The sequence below is a fragment of the Hibiscus syriacus genome, unplaced genomic scaffold (assembly GCF_006381635.1).
Source record: "Hibiscus syriacus cultivar Baekdansim isolate YM2019G1 unplaced genomic scaffold, ASM638163v2 tig00110744_pilon, whole genome shotgun sequence".
Classification (NCBI taxonomy): domain Eukaryota; kingdom Viridiplantae; phylum Streptophyta; class Magnoliopsida; order Malvales; family Malvaceae; genus Hibiscus; species Hibiscus syriacus.
In genome coordinates this window covers 47,837-66,652 of record NW_024062846.1, presented here as the reverse complement: position 1 = coordinate 66,652, position 18,816 = coordinate 47,837, and the positions used below count along the sequence as shown (strand labels likewise).

The 18,816-nt window shown below is 34.9% G+C and overlaps 1 pseudogene; it reads right to left on the bottom strand.

Annotated features, from left to right (window-relative positions):
* Positions 1-2,488: 2,488 nt before the first annotated feature.
* On the bottom strand, positions 2,489-6,670 carry LOC120139352 (annotated as a pseudogene).
* Positions 6,671-18,816: the final 12,146 nt, after the last annotated feature.

Below are 18,816 nucleotides of genomic sequence, written 5' to 3'. Positions count from 1 at the left end.
TTGTTCGAAAGTTCAAACGTTGTATAAGTTAATGGCAACAATGATGTTGGAAATCTATACTGCAACGACGACACTCTTCTACTACTTCCAACATGAATCTTCCTCGAAATCTTCGTTATCAGCTCCTCAAGAGTTATGTTTCTCTTGAATGATATTTTAACACGCTCATTTGATACGAAAACAACGCCGGTTTCATCTTCTCGAATTTCACCATCATAATAAACAATAACTGAAAGTCGCGCCATATTTTGAGTTTAAAAATGCGGCACTATTAAATCTGGAAAAAAAATAAATGAAACAAACCTGATTTAATAAATTATATATGAACGAACATATAACACAATAACATTTTTACACATCAACGTAAATAAATTAAATAATATAATTTAATATTATTACCTACACCGCAAAACTATTTCGACGTACGCTCCCGCTTTCCAATTTTACAAACACAAAAATTAATTGAAAATAATTAGTATAATATTTTTTTCAAATAATCATAATAAACAATAAATATAATAAAAAATTATAACAAAATTACCTTATAACGAAAAATCGCACGAATTTCTAAATAAAATATGAGAAGATTGCCATAATTATTGACTCGTTGACGGAATTGTTGTATTAATTTATAAGTTGAGAGGAGAGATGTGAGAAATTAACCGGCGGAGAATGGTGTTTATAGCGAGGAAAGTTATACAAAACGCGGTACCTGATTCGCGCTATATAAAATTATGTTTAAAGGTATGTCGCGGTACCTGCCCCGCGCTGTATAAAATTATGTCAGGAGTAAAGGTATAGCCCGGTACCTGATCCGCGCTATACCCCTACGTGGCGTATAGCGCGCTGCAGGGGCCGCGCTATACCCACGTGGTGCCAGCTCACCGTATAACGCGGTGCAGGGGGCGCACTATACCTCACGTGGCGCCAAATCATCGTATAGCGCGGTGCAGGGGCGCGCTTTACTGCTAAGGGTGTTAGATCGGGAAATATAGTCTGACTGGTGTTAGATCGGTAATATTACCGGTCACCAGTGATATATCGGGAAAATCGCCGAATTTTGAAGACTATTACTTTAAAGTAATAGGTAAATTAACAATGTACACGGTAAACGTTTCTACTAGTTTAATGAAAATAGGCGTAAACGTACAAGTATCGATACTGTCTTATAAGTATCAATTCTTATAATTCCGATTCCTATTACTTTAAAGTAATAGATAAATTAACAATGTACACGGTAATATATTGATAATATTGAAAAAAAATTAAGTAATTAACCTATTTTGTTATTGTCGGATTTCTAAGGTCCCATCAGCTTTAAACATGTGCTACCTATTACATTAAATAAGCGCTACTTGTTATGTTATTATGGTTGATAATATTTCCAGTAATTAACCTATTTTGTTATAGTCGGATTTCTAAGGCTCCATCAGCTTAAACTTTGGTAACATTTTAGGCGCTACCTAATATATTGATAATATTAATAACAAATCAAGTAGTTAACCTATTTTGTTATCATCGGATTTCTAAGGTCCCATCAGCTTTAAACAGGGGCTACATATTACATTAAATAAGCGCTACTTGTTATGTTATTATGGTTGATAATGTTTCAATTAATTAACCTATTTTGTTATCGTCGGATTTTTAAGGCTCCATCAACTTAAACTTTGGTAACATTTTAGGCGCTACCTAATATGTTGATAATATTGATAACAAATCAAGTAATTAACCTATTTTATTATCATCAGATTTCTAAGGCCCCATCACCTTTAAAAAGAAGGTGCTACGTATTACGTTACATAAGCGTTATTTGTTATGTTATTATGGTTGATAATGTTTTCAGTAATTAACTGGTTATGTTAAAATCAATATTTTTTTTTACATATTTTACCTATGACGATAATATTTCCGGTTATTACTATTATTATTACCAACACAAATAACATTTCTGATGAAAATGTATAACATTTCCGGTAACGCTTTTAACCGGTCACCTATTTAACCAGTCATGCCGGTTTTTAGCCGTATATTAGTCCTGTTCACAGCAGAACTTCCCCAATTAGCAAGCTATGGTGTCTTTATTTTATGTATTTCTAGTTTGTTTTATTATTAACATAGCACACTATGATGTAATTATTTTATTTATTTATATTTTGTTTTGTTATTAACTTAGCACACAGATGTCTTTCTTTTTCCTTTTTTAAGCTCTGTTTTGGCACTATACATAATTTTTCATTACATGTCGTTTTCTTTATGCTTATTTTATTTAATCTTAAGAAGCATGAATCTGATCAATTTGTTTCAAAATCTAATAAATTTATGTCAATAAATATGATATCACAACGGAAATATTGCATTTGTTTTGGCAGTTTAATAATAAATAGAAAATGGGACTTGAAACTTTTTCAACAAACAGTAAGAGTGATTTTCCCAAATGATCATTAAAACTTCATATTGCAGCTTTCTAGTCCATAGGACATAGGTTGACTTAAAGCTGATAAAGCTGAGGACTAAGGCAGGGTTTAAGGAGTACTTGAAGTGGCGTTGCCTTCACATTTGCCAAGCTAGCGCTCTCAGTCATACCCACGGGTTGGCCACCAGGTGTGTCAATGTCAAAGCAGTGCAACACGCTAGCCATCGACAAATGACTGACTTGGAGAGCCAGTGAGACGCCTGAGCAGGCCCGGCGTCCTTCCCCAAAAGGAAGGAGTTCAAAGTTCTGACCTCTTAAATCAAGGTCTTTATGTGTAGTCAAAAACCTCTCGGGCCTTAACTCTTCAGGGGTGGTCCAAACACGCTCGTCGTGTTGGATTTGCAAAGCGTTTAACAGCAAGCGGGTGCCCGGAGTTACGTGATAACCATTCGACAGGGTGCACTCTTCCATGGCTGCTCGAAGGGCAAGTATAGGGCTCGGTTGGTATAGGCGAAGTGTTTCCTTGACGATTGCTTGGAGGTAAACCAGGTTCTTGATATCAGACTCGTCCACGTGCCTGTCTTTTCCAACGTGGACGGCCAATTCTTCTTTTCGCCTTATTCAAGGCATGTTGACTGTTTAGAAGCAGAGCTAGACCCCAAATGAGTGGAACCATGTTTGAGTCTGCTGCACCTAGAATCAAATTCTGCCCAAAGAAGAGAGAAGCGTAATAAGTTAACAAAACCTTCGGAAATTACTGTTTAATTAAGAAATGGAGTTAATTGAATCATTTCTCCTCAAACTATAACTCTCATTTTAAATCAGTCCTTAAAACTTTTTAACATTCTAATTTCATCACCAGGATATGACCCTCTTTCTAAATTGGTCTCCAAACTTTTTAATATTACAATTTCATCCCCAAATTCATCTAAATATGTAATTAATTTCAATCATAGTTGAACCTAAAATTTGTTTTTTAAACATACAATAATATAACTTGACCTAACGTTTTTAAACAAAGGATTTGATTAGTATATGTGTATAGTTTGGGATGAAATTGAAATGTTCAAACATTTGAGGACTAATTTAAAATGATAGTCATTAGTTTAAGAATGAAATTAAAATATTTAAAAGTGTAGCGACCAATTTAAAATGAGGGTCATACTTTGAGGACAAGTGATGCAATCAACTCTAAGAAATAATAGGAGTCATGTTTTAAGATGGTTACCAGGCAATTTGCTTTGGTGATAGTATCTGCATCAACATCGAAGCCATTAAGCTTAGCATCTTCCTTGATAGTGAGCATCACATCCACGAAATCCTGATCTTCCCTCCGCTCGCCATCAGACGATCTTTTCTGTTTATGCTCGTCAAGCCAGGGTTTGGACGAAAACGTCCAATTCTTTGGCTACTCTTTTCATGGATTTCTTATGTCCACCGAGGTCCGTCTAACCACCAAAGAAAAGGGATGGCATCAGACAAAACGATCGTCCCAAACAGGTGAAAGTATTCCTTTATCGATTTCTGGCATTGACGCGCCTCTCCTTCATTAGAATTAGCGGTGTCTCCGTAGTATCTATTCCCCACCACTATTCTGAACGCCAGATTATGAGTTAAATCCGCAAACCACTGCTCTCCTCTGCGTTTCGTCCTCCGAGGCTCGTGTCTGCTTGAAGTTGGAAATGTCAAGCCGATGGTTTGAGAGAAGCTCGAGGGTGGTTATCTTGCGAATCTCACGCCAGTAATCCCCATAAGGAGCGAACAGAACATGGCATAGTTATAACCTAGTAGCTTCGAGGCAGATAAACTTGGTCTGGTAGCGAAAGGCTTATCATGGACCGTCAAAAGCTCTTTCGCCATTTCCATATTGCCCTCCCCCAAAGCTTTATGGGATCCGAGTCTAATACTAAACACCGGTCCATACTTTTTAGATAACCCAAAAAGTGTTCTATAAAGGATTTCCTTCCAGCTAAAGAGATGGAGGTGCCCGATAACTGGCCATGCGCCTCCGATTCCGGCACTCCGCCGTTCTTTCCGCTCTGACTGATAAGTTTATATATCACAGGGCGATGACAAGGGTGGCAACGAGAATAGATGGCCAGTACTGAAAAAGGGTATTCATATAAAAGATTGGTGGATGTTTGCTTTCCTTAGTTATCCATGTACTTATACCCCTTGCCGGATACATAAGTTTGATTAAACATTCTTATTTTATTCACTTCAGTCGACGTTATCTAGTTTTGAATTTTCTTCATCTCTGAATCTTTACTCTGTTCCAGTTCGGTGTCTATATATTTATGGGAATAATGAACTAATACCTTAAAATATAGTATACAAGAAAATTACTTTATTATCATTGTCTCATAATTATTTTTTTATTATACCTTAGAGCTATATGTTCATATATACATATTGGTCGAAACCATACTTTAACCTTTATGAGGTGTTTTTTTTAGGTAAACGCAAAATATTATTGCCATACAAAAGTATGTACAAGCATGTAAACCAACTAAAGCTACGTGCAACCTAGCTGAAAAAACCACATCAAGAGACACTATCAGCTGTAAGCAAAGATACCACAAAAGGAGGGCGTTGTTGATCCACCTCATAGAGGAGCCAGAGGCGAGGCCTTCACGCGCAAGTGCATCGACAACCCAGTTCCCGGAGCGGCCAACATGTTGAAAGCATCAAACATCCAAATACTGGGAAAGAGCTCGAATGTGATCCAAAATAGAACCCCCATAAGAGTCATCCCTAGGAGCGTAGAAGCCCTGGAAATGACGGAACGCAAGTCACCTTCCACAATAACCAATTGATAGGCCAGAGACACTGTTAAATACATTCCTTCGAGACAGCCCAAATATTCAACATGAAACGCATCCATGGCATCAATTATGCTCCAAGAGCAAGCCACAAAGAAATGTCCATCAGAATTTCGAAGAACACAAACGACCTCACCCCCCCTAATTCTCGGTTGAATGATCCATAAAAGTTGACCTTTACCAGACCCAAAGGTGGGGGACACCAGAATATGACAATATGGCGATGAACCAAATCTAGAGGAGGTGCAGCAGGTGTGATGTTCGCCATATATCTAGTTACAAAGCCATGAGTTTCCACATCAGAGACAACAGATCCCTGATGAAGATGGCTATTACGGGCACCCCAGATGGACCACAGAAGTAGAAAAAGGCGTGGAATATCCACCCTAGCAAGTCTGGATAACACCGACAATAACCATTCCCGGAAATCAGTTGCAGTTTATTGGATGAGTTGCTACCACCCAAACAAACCCAAGTGGATTGCAGATGATTACACGCGATGAAGGCATATAGAATAGACTCCCGTCCTTGACCACAACGGAAGCAGTTTGGGTTCTCGAGCACATGCTTCAGGTAAAAATTAGATGCACAAGGCAGAAGGTTACGATAGGCTCTCCATATAAAAATATGAGGCTGAGCCCAAAGCAGCTTATAAAAAGATGGATACTGGGTTGCAGTTGAAGCCCGGTGGTGGTCTAATTGAAGAAAGTAGTTGTAAGTCCTTATAACTATGAATCGGCTATGAGGCTCCAGACACCACACCCATCGATCTCGTGTATTGTCAACCGATAGAGGGATCAACAAAATGGCTCTAGCAATTGGCAATGGAAAGAGGCGATGAACTTCAGGGAACCTCCAAATACACAAATTCAGACCAATCAAGTCAGAGACCCAAGCCAAACAACCGGATTTAAACAAGACCGGTGCAGCTCTACTGGTGAGTAATGTGGAACCCAGTGCTCGGTGAAGATTGAAATGGTTGTACCATCCCCAACCTGTACACGCAACCCTTCTTCCAGAATACCCTTCACTGACCAGATACTACACCAAGTATAAGAAGGCTGAGCAACCAATTCAAAAGTGAGGAAACCACCATCAGGATAAGATTTATCCTTCATCACCCTAGCCGTACGACTTTTACCCACTACCGTAGGAAAGCCACGATAGCACTCGAAATCAGTAGCCTCTTTAACCCCCAAAACACTAGACAAGAAAGCACGACAGGCAGGGTGAGTTTTTTGTTGTCTAGAAGACTCTTCAAAACGCAAACTATAGATCGCATTGTAGCCACATCAGCGTGATTAGCCCTGCCAAAGATGAGATAATAATCGACGAACAGAAGGTGATGAAATGAAGGACCACCTCGAGTCAACCTAATATCCGGAAACTGACTACTGGCACATGGTTGGCGGAGAAGAGAGGGCAGCCCCTCCATACAGAATAAGAATAAATACGAGGATAGTGGATCACCTTAGCGAAGACCACGGTGAGGGTAGATAATCTCATAGAGTTGACCATTTACCTTGATCCTATATCTGTAGGTAAATCGGCCGGGTTATTTCTCACACGAACGTAGTTTTAAAATTGATCTGAAATGTCAAAATTAAAACTACCTAAATTGCACAACGGACAAACACTTCAAACTATTGAATATTGAACACAATGAAAAACTCAATAAAAAACAATAATGGAGATAACACATCAAATTTACAAGGTTCAAAGAAAATATCATCTACTCCTCGGGCACCACCAACGGATGGTAACTTCACTATCAAACAAAATATTACAACAAATGGAATTCCATAGAAATCCCAAAATATTACAAGCTTCAATGACCATTCTTGCAAATAACATAATATTTTAAGGACCAAAGGATAATTTTCCCATGTACACATGTTGGCAACTTGGCAACTTGTCATCTTTCAAATACTTGGTGTCCATCAAAGCCACTTTTCAACTTGTATCAACTTGTCAACTTGGACCAAAATCAAACTTGAATTCTTTAGTAGTACTAAATTTGAATTTGAATTCTTTGATGGTTGTAAAATTGAACTTAAATTCATGCCAATTTTGACTACCACTTGGACTTTATCCAACTTGTTGCTTGTAATATACAAGTCACACATAACAAATCTCCACCTTGGCTTGATATTTCCAAGCATACTCTTCAACTCCCCAAATCTGATGAAGCTATCCTTATGTAGCGTCTCTAATTGCGCTCACAAGCACCATACACCCGAAGGTGCTCAAACTTTAAGGATGTTAATAAAGTTCAAACAATGATTGAACTTGATTACTGTTACCACCTTGCTCATCATATCTATAGGATTTTTTGCTGTAGCAATCTTTCGAAGTATAATCTTTCATTCTTCAAAGATCTCACGCACAAAGTGATACCTCACGTCGATATGCCTAGTCCTTGAATGGTAGGCTTGATTTTTCGCTAAGTAAATAGTGCTCTGACTGTCACAATAGAGACTAATGTGACTTCGAACAACTCCCAAGTCTTCCATCAACCCGTTAAGCCAGATTACTTCCTTCACAGCCTCTGAAACATCCATGTATTCCTCCTATTTAGTATATAAAGCCACCGTAGATTGCAAAGTAGAATTCCAACTTACTGGGGCTTTAGGAAGAGTAAACAAATACCAGTAGTTGATCGACACTTATCCAAATCACTAGCATAGTCAGAATCAACATATCCAACCACAAATTGACCAAGTACTTCATCATGTTCAAAAACTAAACCAACATCCACAGTTTGCTGGAGATACCGTAGAATCCATTTAACATCTTGTCAAATGTCCTTTTTCCAGGATCATGCATGTACCTGCTCACAACTCCAACTGCTTGTCAAATGTCAGGACACGTACACACCATTGCATACATCAAGCTCCCAACTGCATTAGCATATGGAACTTTTTTCATATACTCTCGTTCTTCATTAGTTTTAGGAGATAACTGAAAACTAAGTTTAAATGAGAAGCAATTGGGATACTTATATGTTTGTTATTTTCATTCATGTCAAAACATTGTAATACCTTTCTTAGATACTGCTTCTGTGTTAAACAAAGATTTTCTCTCTGCTTATCTCCATACCAAAAATCTTTTTGGCCTCATCTAGATCTTTCATCTCAAACTCTTGATTCAACTGTGCCTTTAATTTGTCTATCTCCTTTTGACTCTTCGAAGCAATCAACATATCGTCAACGTATAAGAGAAGATAAATGAAATATCTATCTTTGAGCTTTTGCAAATACACACAATGATCGAATTTGCTTCTAGTGTACTTTTGCCTCCTCACAAAGCTATCAAATCGCTTGTACCACTGCCTCAGATATTGCTTCAATCCATATAGCAATTTATTCAACTTACAAACTCATTTCTCACAATTACCATTTTTGTATCCTTCTGGCTGAGTGATATAGATCTCCTCTTCTAAATCACCGTGCAAGAAAGTCATCTTTACATCAATTTGAGCTAGCTCCAAATTCAATTGTGCCAACAATATTCTAATTGAGGAATGCTTCACAACAGGGGAAAATACTTCATTGTAGTCAATTCCCTCCTTTTGAGCGTAGCCATTAACTACCAACCTTGCCTTGCAGTGAACATCTTTCTTGCTATGAGATTCATCTTTCTTTGCAAATACCCACTTGCATCCAATTGCTCTTTTACCTTTCGGTAATTTTGCCAGTTTCCAAGTGTTGTTCTTTCGGAGAGATTGTATTTCTTCATCCATGGCACTTTTTCACTTATCACTTTCCAAGCTTTTCATTGCTTCTTGGTAAGTGATAGGGGTATCATCATCAATAACTGGAAGAGCATGGGCCATCATATCAGCAAACTGAGCAGGTCTACAAATTTCTCTCCTTGGCCTTATAACTGTGAGCGGTTCTAGTGTCTCTAATAGTTCTTGGGTTTGATACTCTTCGTCTTCTAATTCTTCTATTTGAGCTAAAGAATCAGCTACATCAACTTCTGGGATCATCGATCGGTGAAACTCCACCTGTTTTGGATTATTCTCCATCTGCTGCGGAGCTTCATTGTTACCTTCTTTACTAGGGCAGATACATTAAAGGTAACATCTCTTCTACAAATTATCTTCTTGGTGTCTAAGCACCAAATATGGAACCCATTCACTCCATGGGTGATTCCCATAAAGAAAGCCTTCTTTGCTCTCGGATCAAGCTTGGATTCCTTCACATGATAATAAGTAGTGGATCCAAATATATGTAAGGAATCATAATCAGTAGCAGGTTTTCCAAACCATACCTCCAATGGTATTTTTCCTCTTATCGCTGATGACGGTAGACGATTGATGAGATTGCAAGCGTATGTCACAACCTCTACCCAAAATGTCTTACCTAACCCAACATTAGATAACATGCATCAAACTTTCTCCAATAGTGTTCGATTCATACGCTCTGCCACCCCATTCTGTTGTGATGTATTTTAACAGTGAAGTGTCAAACAATACCATACTCATGGCAAACGTCAAAGAATGTGTCACTTTTATATTCCCCTCTATTTTCCATCCTAAGACGTTTGATCTTTCTATCAGTCTGGTTCTCGATCATATTTTTCCATTAAGGAAAATTCATAGCACTTTATCTTTAGACTTCATCGGATACACCCAAACCCTTTCTGGAAAAATCATCTATAAAAGTTACAAAATAATGTTTTCCTCCCGAAGACGGTGTCTTGGAAGGACCCCACACATCTGAGTGAATATATTCCACAATACCTTTTGTATTATGTATAGTGGTTCCAAACCTCACTCTCTTTTTCTTTCCCATAACACAATGCTCACAAAAGTTCAATTTGCTAGCCTTTGCACCTTTCAACAATCATTTCTTTTCCAAAATTTGCAAGGATTTCTCTCCAGCATATCTCAACCGCATATGCCATAACTGGGTTGTGTCCAAATCAACACCTCCAGAAGCTGTTGCAACTGCTCCAATAATTATACTACCTTGGTAGTAATACAAATTATTTTTCCTGATGCCCTTCATCATCACAAGTGCGCCAGATGTGACTTTTAAAACTCCATCTCTCATAGTGACTACTGGGCCTTTGGATTCCAATGCCTGCAAAGATATGAGATTTTTCTTCAAACTAGGAATGAATCGGATCAGTTAGAGCTCTGGTTGATCCATCTTGATTCTTCAATCAAATTAAACTATCCCAACAGTTTTACATGCATTATAATTGCCCATATAAACAACTCTTGCATTTAGTTCTACTAAATTGGAGAACCACTCCCGATTAGAGGACATATGATAGGTAAAACCCAAATCTAATATCAACTCATCTGAATGGAATATTGTTGATGAAGCAACCAATTATATGTCAGAGTCATTGGCATCATGCTCTACAACATATGCATCTGGAGTAGCTTTTCCTTTCTTCTTCACCTTCGAACAATCTTTCTTCTAATGGTTTTTCTCATGAAAAAAGGCACATTCATCTTTTCCTAGTCTGGACTTCGACTTTGATCTCCATCTCCTCTTTGGCTTTTGAATTTTCTAGCGACCTCTTGCCACCATGGCCTCCACTACTTCGTACTTGCTCTCTTTCTTTGTTTTCTTCCTGAGCTCATAACTATACAAAACAACAATTACATCTTTAAAGGTAACAATATCCTTACCATGAAGCAACATTGTCTCAAGGTGCTCAAATTCATCTGGAAGAAATGAAAACAACATCAAAGCCATATTTTCATCTTTGAAGGTTTCATCCATGCCCAATAAGTCTGCCACTAGGTCATTGAACGCAGTGATTTGTTCATTCATACTGGTGACTGATTGATAATCAAATATGAACAATCTTTTCTTCATGTGGAGACGATTCTGAGAGTTTTTCTTTAGGAATTTTTTCTTCAATTCTTTCCACATCTTACTTGCAGAAGTCTCGTTCTTGTAGCCATATTTCTTCTCCCTGTAAAGAAAAGATCGAATCGTGTTGTACGCCAAACGATTGATTGTCCCCCATTCTTTCTCTTCTATCCACGAGCTTTTCTTCCTCAATGGCGATGCATAGAACTTGTTGGAATAAAGCGTCTAACACCTCGCCTTGCCACATGCCAAAATGACTGGATCCATCGAACAACTCCACTGAGAAGTTTGCATTTGGCATCACCCTCCTCATCGGTCCAGATGAAGAACTCGATGTCTCAACTGATTCATATTTTGAAATTTTAATTCTAACGAACAATATTCAATAGTACGAATTATATCTTTTCAGTAATTGGACCACTAGGATAACCTCAACCGAAGCTCTAATACCAATTGTTGGGGAAACCAGGTTATTTCCCACACGAACGTAATTTCAAAATTGATCTGAAATATCAAAATTAAAACTACCTAAATTGCATAGCGGACAAACCCGTCAAACTATTGAATATTGAAACATAATGGAAAATCTCAATAAAGAACAATAATGGAGAGAACAAAAATTTACGAGGTTCAACGAAAATATCATCAACTCCTCGGGCACCACCAACGGATGATAACTTCACTATCGAACAAAATATTACAAGAAATGGAATTCCATAGAATTCCCAAAATATTACAAAGTGGGAAAATGAAGAAAACAAATTGGAGAGACAACTTGTTGGGATACTTTCAAGTGAAAGTGCTTAGGCCTATTTATAGTTTGAGCTTCAAGGATCAATCTTGTAAATAACCTAATAGTTTAGGGACCAAAGGATAATTTCCCATGTATACAAGTTGGAAATCATCTTGCAAATACTTGGTGTCCATCAAAGCCACTTTTCAACTTTTATCAACTTGTCAACTTGGACCAAAATCAAACTTGAATTCTTTAGTGGTAGTAAATTCGAATTTGAATTCTTTGATGGTTGTAAAATTAACTTAATTTCATGTCAATTTTGACTACCACTTGGACTTTATCCAACTTATTACTTGTAATATACAAGCCACAAATAACAATATCAACAGATCAGACACATGACATCAACGGAGACACCCACTGTGTATGAAACCCAAACTAAGCATGACTTGTTCAAATAAGCCTTACCCATATCAAGTTTAAGAGTAAAGAGACCTCGATGACCGGAACAATGATTCTGATAAGTATGCAAAGTTTCAGCTACCAGAAGAGTATTATCGATTATCAATCTCCCTAGGGTAAAAGCACTCTGACTTGCATCAATACAACAACCAAACATATTTAAATCGGTTGACAATCACCCGATAAATGATCTTTTACAATACATTACAAAGGTTGATTGGTCGATAATGTTGCATAAGTTGAGTATTGGATACCTTAGGGATTAGAACAATCATTGCCTCATTAAGGAGAAACACCATCATGGCCATTTAAAATCCCAAGACAGAAATGAGTTACATCAACACCTACTGTATCATAAAAAGTTTGGTAAAATGATGCATGAAATCCGTCCAGGCTAGGAGCTTTAAGTGGGGAAGTTGGAATACTATTATCTTCACTTCATTTGATGTAAACAACATGGTAGTGATACATGGAGTTATACCAGCAAGAACAAGTTGTGCAGCACCCTTTTCCCGTCCCCGTCATCGGAGTCAGAGATACCACATAATACTTTTGGAAACATTTCTTATGAGAAAATCGGTAAAATTTTGTTTTTTAAAATCAATAGTAAAAATCAAATTAGTTAAAATCGACAAATCACGTAAAACCAAAAAGTAATATTTAAAAATACTTTTCTCGTTCAATTTCAGGAAGAAACTTGGTAGTCAATACTATAACATATAACAAGTGAAACTGCCTAAATAAAAATTCATCTTTACGCCCATAAAAATATAACTTCACTATAACATGTATTGAAATCCATATTTGTAACCATATTTGTCTTTAAAATCCAAACATATAAATCATTTGACAATCATGGACATATCAGAGCTTTTCTAATCCAATTTAAAAGCATTACCATATTATAGACACTTCTTATTTGTATGCATGCTAGCTAGAAATTTTAAAATACAATAGGATGTCGTTACTGATACCTGTAAATATTCCTTGATGATTGATGTCAAACTCATCTTCTTACTTCTTTTGCTTTTCTTTACCTACGTGTGAAACAATTACATGTTAAGTATACACTTAGTGAGACATTTATAACTTTAAAATAAATATATTAAAACATATGTATATTTTATGTGAAAAACATAATATGGATGTCATATATTAGCAGATAATATAAAACATACTTCCAAACCATTTTCACATATCGTAAGCTACAAATTAGCAGTTCAGATGTAAGGCACTTTATGCCATATCATAGGATACGAGTAAAGATTTACTTTCATTCGAATATATCAAACATGTACTTTTAAATTTCATTAAGATCATATAACCTATGGTTTTCACATGTAAGGTACATAGTATCAATTCAATTTGTTCAATGAAAGATTTACTTTCAATTGAACCAATCACTTTCACTTTTCACACTCTTTCAAATCATACCCCAAATTATACCAATGAGAATGCATAGTATGCGAGTCATAGTATGCACATAATGCAATTTTACTTTAAGTAAATAGATTGCACTTTTAGTGCCAGTATCGGTAAATGTATAGGTATTGTAGAACACAACATCATTGTACCAGTAATCAGGAATGCATCGAACCATCATCACATACGTGCAAGCACCAATATCACATGCGTGCCATAAAATATATTCATGTGTCACATATTACGTACAAGTATTGTAGAACACGGTATTAATGTACCACTGATGAGGATACATTGCACCAACATAACTATGTAATAAAATAACAAATAAAAGATGTCCTAATAGTAATAATGTAAAGTTAATTGTTTTAACTCTATCTTAGTTCCTATAAAATAATAAATCTAATCATAAAAGATAATGCATCATCCTATATTAAATTATATTACAGATAATCAATAAAATATTGAAAATTCTTAATATTTACAAAATCCTGTATAGGAATTTCTGCATGCATCATCTTCACTAAAATGAGTGTATCTTGAGTTCCCGACATTGATTGATGCAATTCAAGAATAATTGGAAATATAAGAGATAGTCGGTCATAACTCCAGAAGACATGTTGACCAAATAACATTGTTATCCCATTCAAAAAGCACTCACAATTATGTTGCTATGTTATTTTTCTTTTCCAATGCTTGGTCACGTGGATCAATTGGAAGTGTTAATCTATCTTCCTTTGATTTGAGCCTTGTTATGCATGTATCACATACACATGTACGTTGATCAGTTCATATCCAAAATTATCCATAACATTTAGTAGAATATCATGCAAAATACATTGGACAGTTCATACCCGAAATATTTCATTTTCACATAATATGAACATATTATGAAAATAGTATTAATCACTTTTCTTTTTGACATACAAGCATCATATCCATCATATGATTAACATCACAATCATCATAAGAATATAATAGAGTGTCCTCATTTCAAACATTTAAATATACTATGACATAAAAATAACATACAATGCATGATTTATCACAAACTCCTAATTTGGCAATTTGTGATACCCGTAAAAAATTAATTATTTGTATTAAACTACACACTTAGAATTTATTCTATTTAAAACTAGACTCGAATACGAATATAACCATATGAAGAACTCTTTGAATTTTGTTTATACAATTTATGGTGAATTTTCTAATCCAGCTAACAAAATCTGTTTTGAGCAAAACTATTATCCAATTTTCTAACTTATCATCAATCTAAAATTAATATCTTCTAGTACCAAATTTAAAATTAGTATTCGTTTATTTCATACAAAACTAGACTGACATACAAATCCAATGGTATAAACATCTTCTACTAAGTTATATAGAATTTATGGTGATTTTTCCAAATCTACTGTCAATCTAGGCAGATTTCATTATTTTGCATCTTTAGCTTATTCAGTAATTCTATTAACTTCTAACAACATATTCAATCACTCTAACAATTCATTCAAGTATTGCACATCAATTAATAATCATTTTCTATTTCAAACCCGTTATTTCCACATTTTGCAATTCGGTCCCCAAACTTTGAAAAAATTCCATTTTGACCCAATCAACCTTCTAACATAAAACTCAAGATTCTAACATTTAATTTCAGCATAGTACATCAACTTTTAAAAATTACACTTTAATCAATCAATTTTCCATAATATGCAAATTGGTCCCTATAATTTTACAAAGTTCAAATTAGTTCAAATCACAATTCAATGCATGTAGAATCATTATAATATCAATTCTAATCCTTGGAAAAAAATTCATAATTTTCCACATATTTTTCACTATGGTGGAACCTAACTATGCATTCTTGGCATAGTTTTCACTTTGATTCAAACATGAATTCAAGCTCATCATATCATCATTTCTATGCAATCTCAATCAAATCTAATTAAAAAACAATCGAATTTCAATTTTCTCGTGAAAGCCTAAGCATGGCCAAATTCAACATAAGCTTTTCCAATTGATTATATTCATCACTCATGCTTGAAAACAATTCAACAACATATACTACATCAAAATCAAACCTTAAATCATTAAAATCCAACTTGCTCATCATCCACCCTTTTGATGAATTCAATCTTCCAAGCAAGAAAATCATGAAATATTTATACCAAATGATAGAGAATTTGATGTAGTTTAATTCTCTATTTCACACTTTAATCCAAAAATCAAAGAAAATTACTTGAAAATAAAAATGAAAAATTCTTACCTTTAATAATGGAGGTCATGGCTACACAAGGAGGTTGATGGGTCTTTCTCTTGATTTTTCCTTTAAAATATCTAATGCACTTGGCTTTAAATCATTTAAAATGAATTTAAAATTCATTTTATGCCAAAAGACCATTTTACCCATAAAATCTCTTAATAATTACCACCATGCCATGCAATGACATAATTCCTTACATCATCCATGAGCAAATATTTAACTAGTTTTCAACTTCATCCTTGCACTTTTCCAAAAATCACAATCTTATCAATTTAATCCAACAGTCCCTATTTAACTTGGAAAATCGACTTAATCCAATGATCCATGTTAAATTCTACTAATTAAAATTATTTAAATGAAATTACTAACATTTAAATGTCACCTTTCAAACTTTCTTAAATTTTTGATTCAATCCGATTATCCAAATATTTTATCGGACTTTATCACTTAATAGCTTTTAATACAATTTCTGGGTCAAAATTGAAAATACACATAAATACCATACTCAAGTGTAAACTATTCATTTATGGCATAAAATTTCTATTTGGGAAAATTGCCACTTTGGTCCCTAATTTTTTCCTAAACTTATACTTAAGCCACTTAACTTTCAAAAATTGCATTTTAGTCACTAGTAAAAATTTCAAGGTATTATAATTCTCCCCCTTAAGAAATTTTTTCCTCAAATTTTCATCACACATCTGTCGATAAGAAGATATTGCTTTTATCTCATTTTCTCTTTTCTAGGTAACTTTCTCACTTTATGATTTCTTTAATGAACTTTAACAAACGAAATTGTCTTATTCCTTAGTTCTTTGATTCCATACTTTAGTATCTTTACTGATTCTTCTTTCATAAGTCATATCCGGTTGAATCTTGATTTCCTCTGGTGTGATAACATGTATCACATGAAAAATGTGAATCTTGTCTAATCCCGGAGGCAACGTTAGCTGACAAACCACCAGACCAACTCTTTTAACATTTCATGTGGGCCGATAAATCGTAGACTTAATTTTCCTTTATATCCCAATAGAAATACCTTTTTTCCACAATGATATTTTGAGACTTATTTTATTATTGATCTGATTCAACCTCTTTCCTTTTTAGGTCCAAATCAAATAACTATCGATCGACAACAATTTTAAGATTACTTGAATAATATTTAATTCATCTTTAAACTCATTGATTAGATCAGGTTCGACTATGTTCTGATCCTTAGGCTCATACTAATTCGAAGTTCGACATTGCCGTTCATATAGACTTCATAGGGAGTTATCTTGATATTGTCTGATAGTTGGATTATATTATAAAAAAACTTTGCTAAAGGAAAATACTTTTCCCATGATCCTTTGAATTCAATTATGCATGCCCTTAGCATATCTTTCAACTTAAGCTCAGAAGCTTGAGTATCTATCTCATCAACTAAGAAAGCTTAACAGCCTTGTAACAATAGTTTCTTAGCAGACACAATGAATATCATAATAGATAAGGGATTTACCCTTTACTATTATCTCATTATCTTCCAAGTTCTTCTTTATTAATCGTTCTAAGCGACAATCCACAATCGCATGGTGAGGGATAAGTGATCCATTCCAAAATTAGCTTAATTTCCTCGAAAGGTAAATTTATCAAGTTCGTTAAAAACTCAACTCTTTGAATCTTTAGCAGACAGTTTCTATAAGTATGACTCACCTTCGTACCCTAGCCTACAAGGTTAATCGCACATATGTCACTTAAGATTGATTCTATCATAATGCTCATTTCTTCAATCAATGCAATACTCATGTATGAATTAGGGTTCCTTAATCTTACACTGGCGCTTCTTATTGTGTCAGTGCATCACCTTAAATCAAACTGAACATGTGGGTTGTAATTAACTACATTACTTCCACTATTCGCTTATTCTCGAACCTCATGTTCGATCATTTACCTCAAACTATCTATTTCACATATCTAATATATATACTACACTTATCCACTTTCATTAGTAAAAAGTGAGATCAATCAAATCATACCAACGCCAGATCAATAATAACGACATCCTAGTGGCATGTATACAATTTTTAACTCAAAACCAGCCTGATTTAGTCTTAGAATCGACTAAACATGAGATTCTAATACCAATAAATGTAACACCCCCTGTCACCAAATACGATTAAGGGATGCCACATAATACTTTAATAAACATTTCTTATGTGAAAATCAGTAAAATTTTGTTTCTTTAAAATCAATCATCAAAATCAAATAAGTTAAAATTGATAAATCACGTAAAACCGAAACGTAATATTTTGAAATATTTTTGTCATTTAATTTCAGGTAGCAACTTGGCAGTTCAATACTATAACATTTAACAAGAATCTGCCTAAATAAAAATTTATCTTTACTCCTATGAAAATATAACTTCACCATAACATGTAATAAAATCCATATTTGTAACCATATTTGTCTTACTAAAATCCACGCATATAAATCATTATAAATTATTTAAACATCATGGACATATTAGAGCTTTTCTAATCCAATTTAAAAGTATCACTGTTATAGACACTTCTTATTCATATACATGCCAGCTAGAAAAATTTTAAAATACATTAGGGTGTCGTTACTGATACCTGTAAATATTCCTTAATTGATTGATGAAAAACTCAGCTCCTTACTCCTTTCGCTATTCTTTACCTACATGTGAAATGATCATAAGCTAAGTATACACTTAATATTAAAACATATGTATATTTTACATGTAAAACATAATACAGATATCATATATTAGCAGATAATATAAAACATACTTCCAAACCGTTTTCTCGTACTGTAAGTTGCAAACTAGCAGTTCCTATGTAAGGCACTCTATGCCAAATCATAGG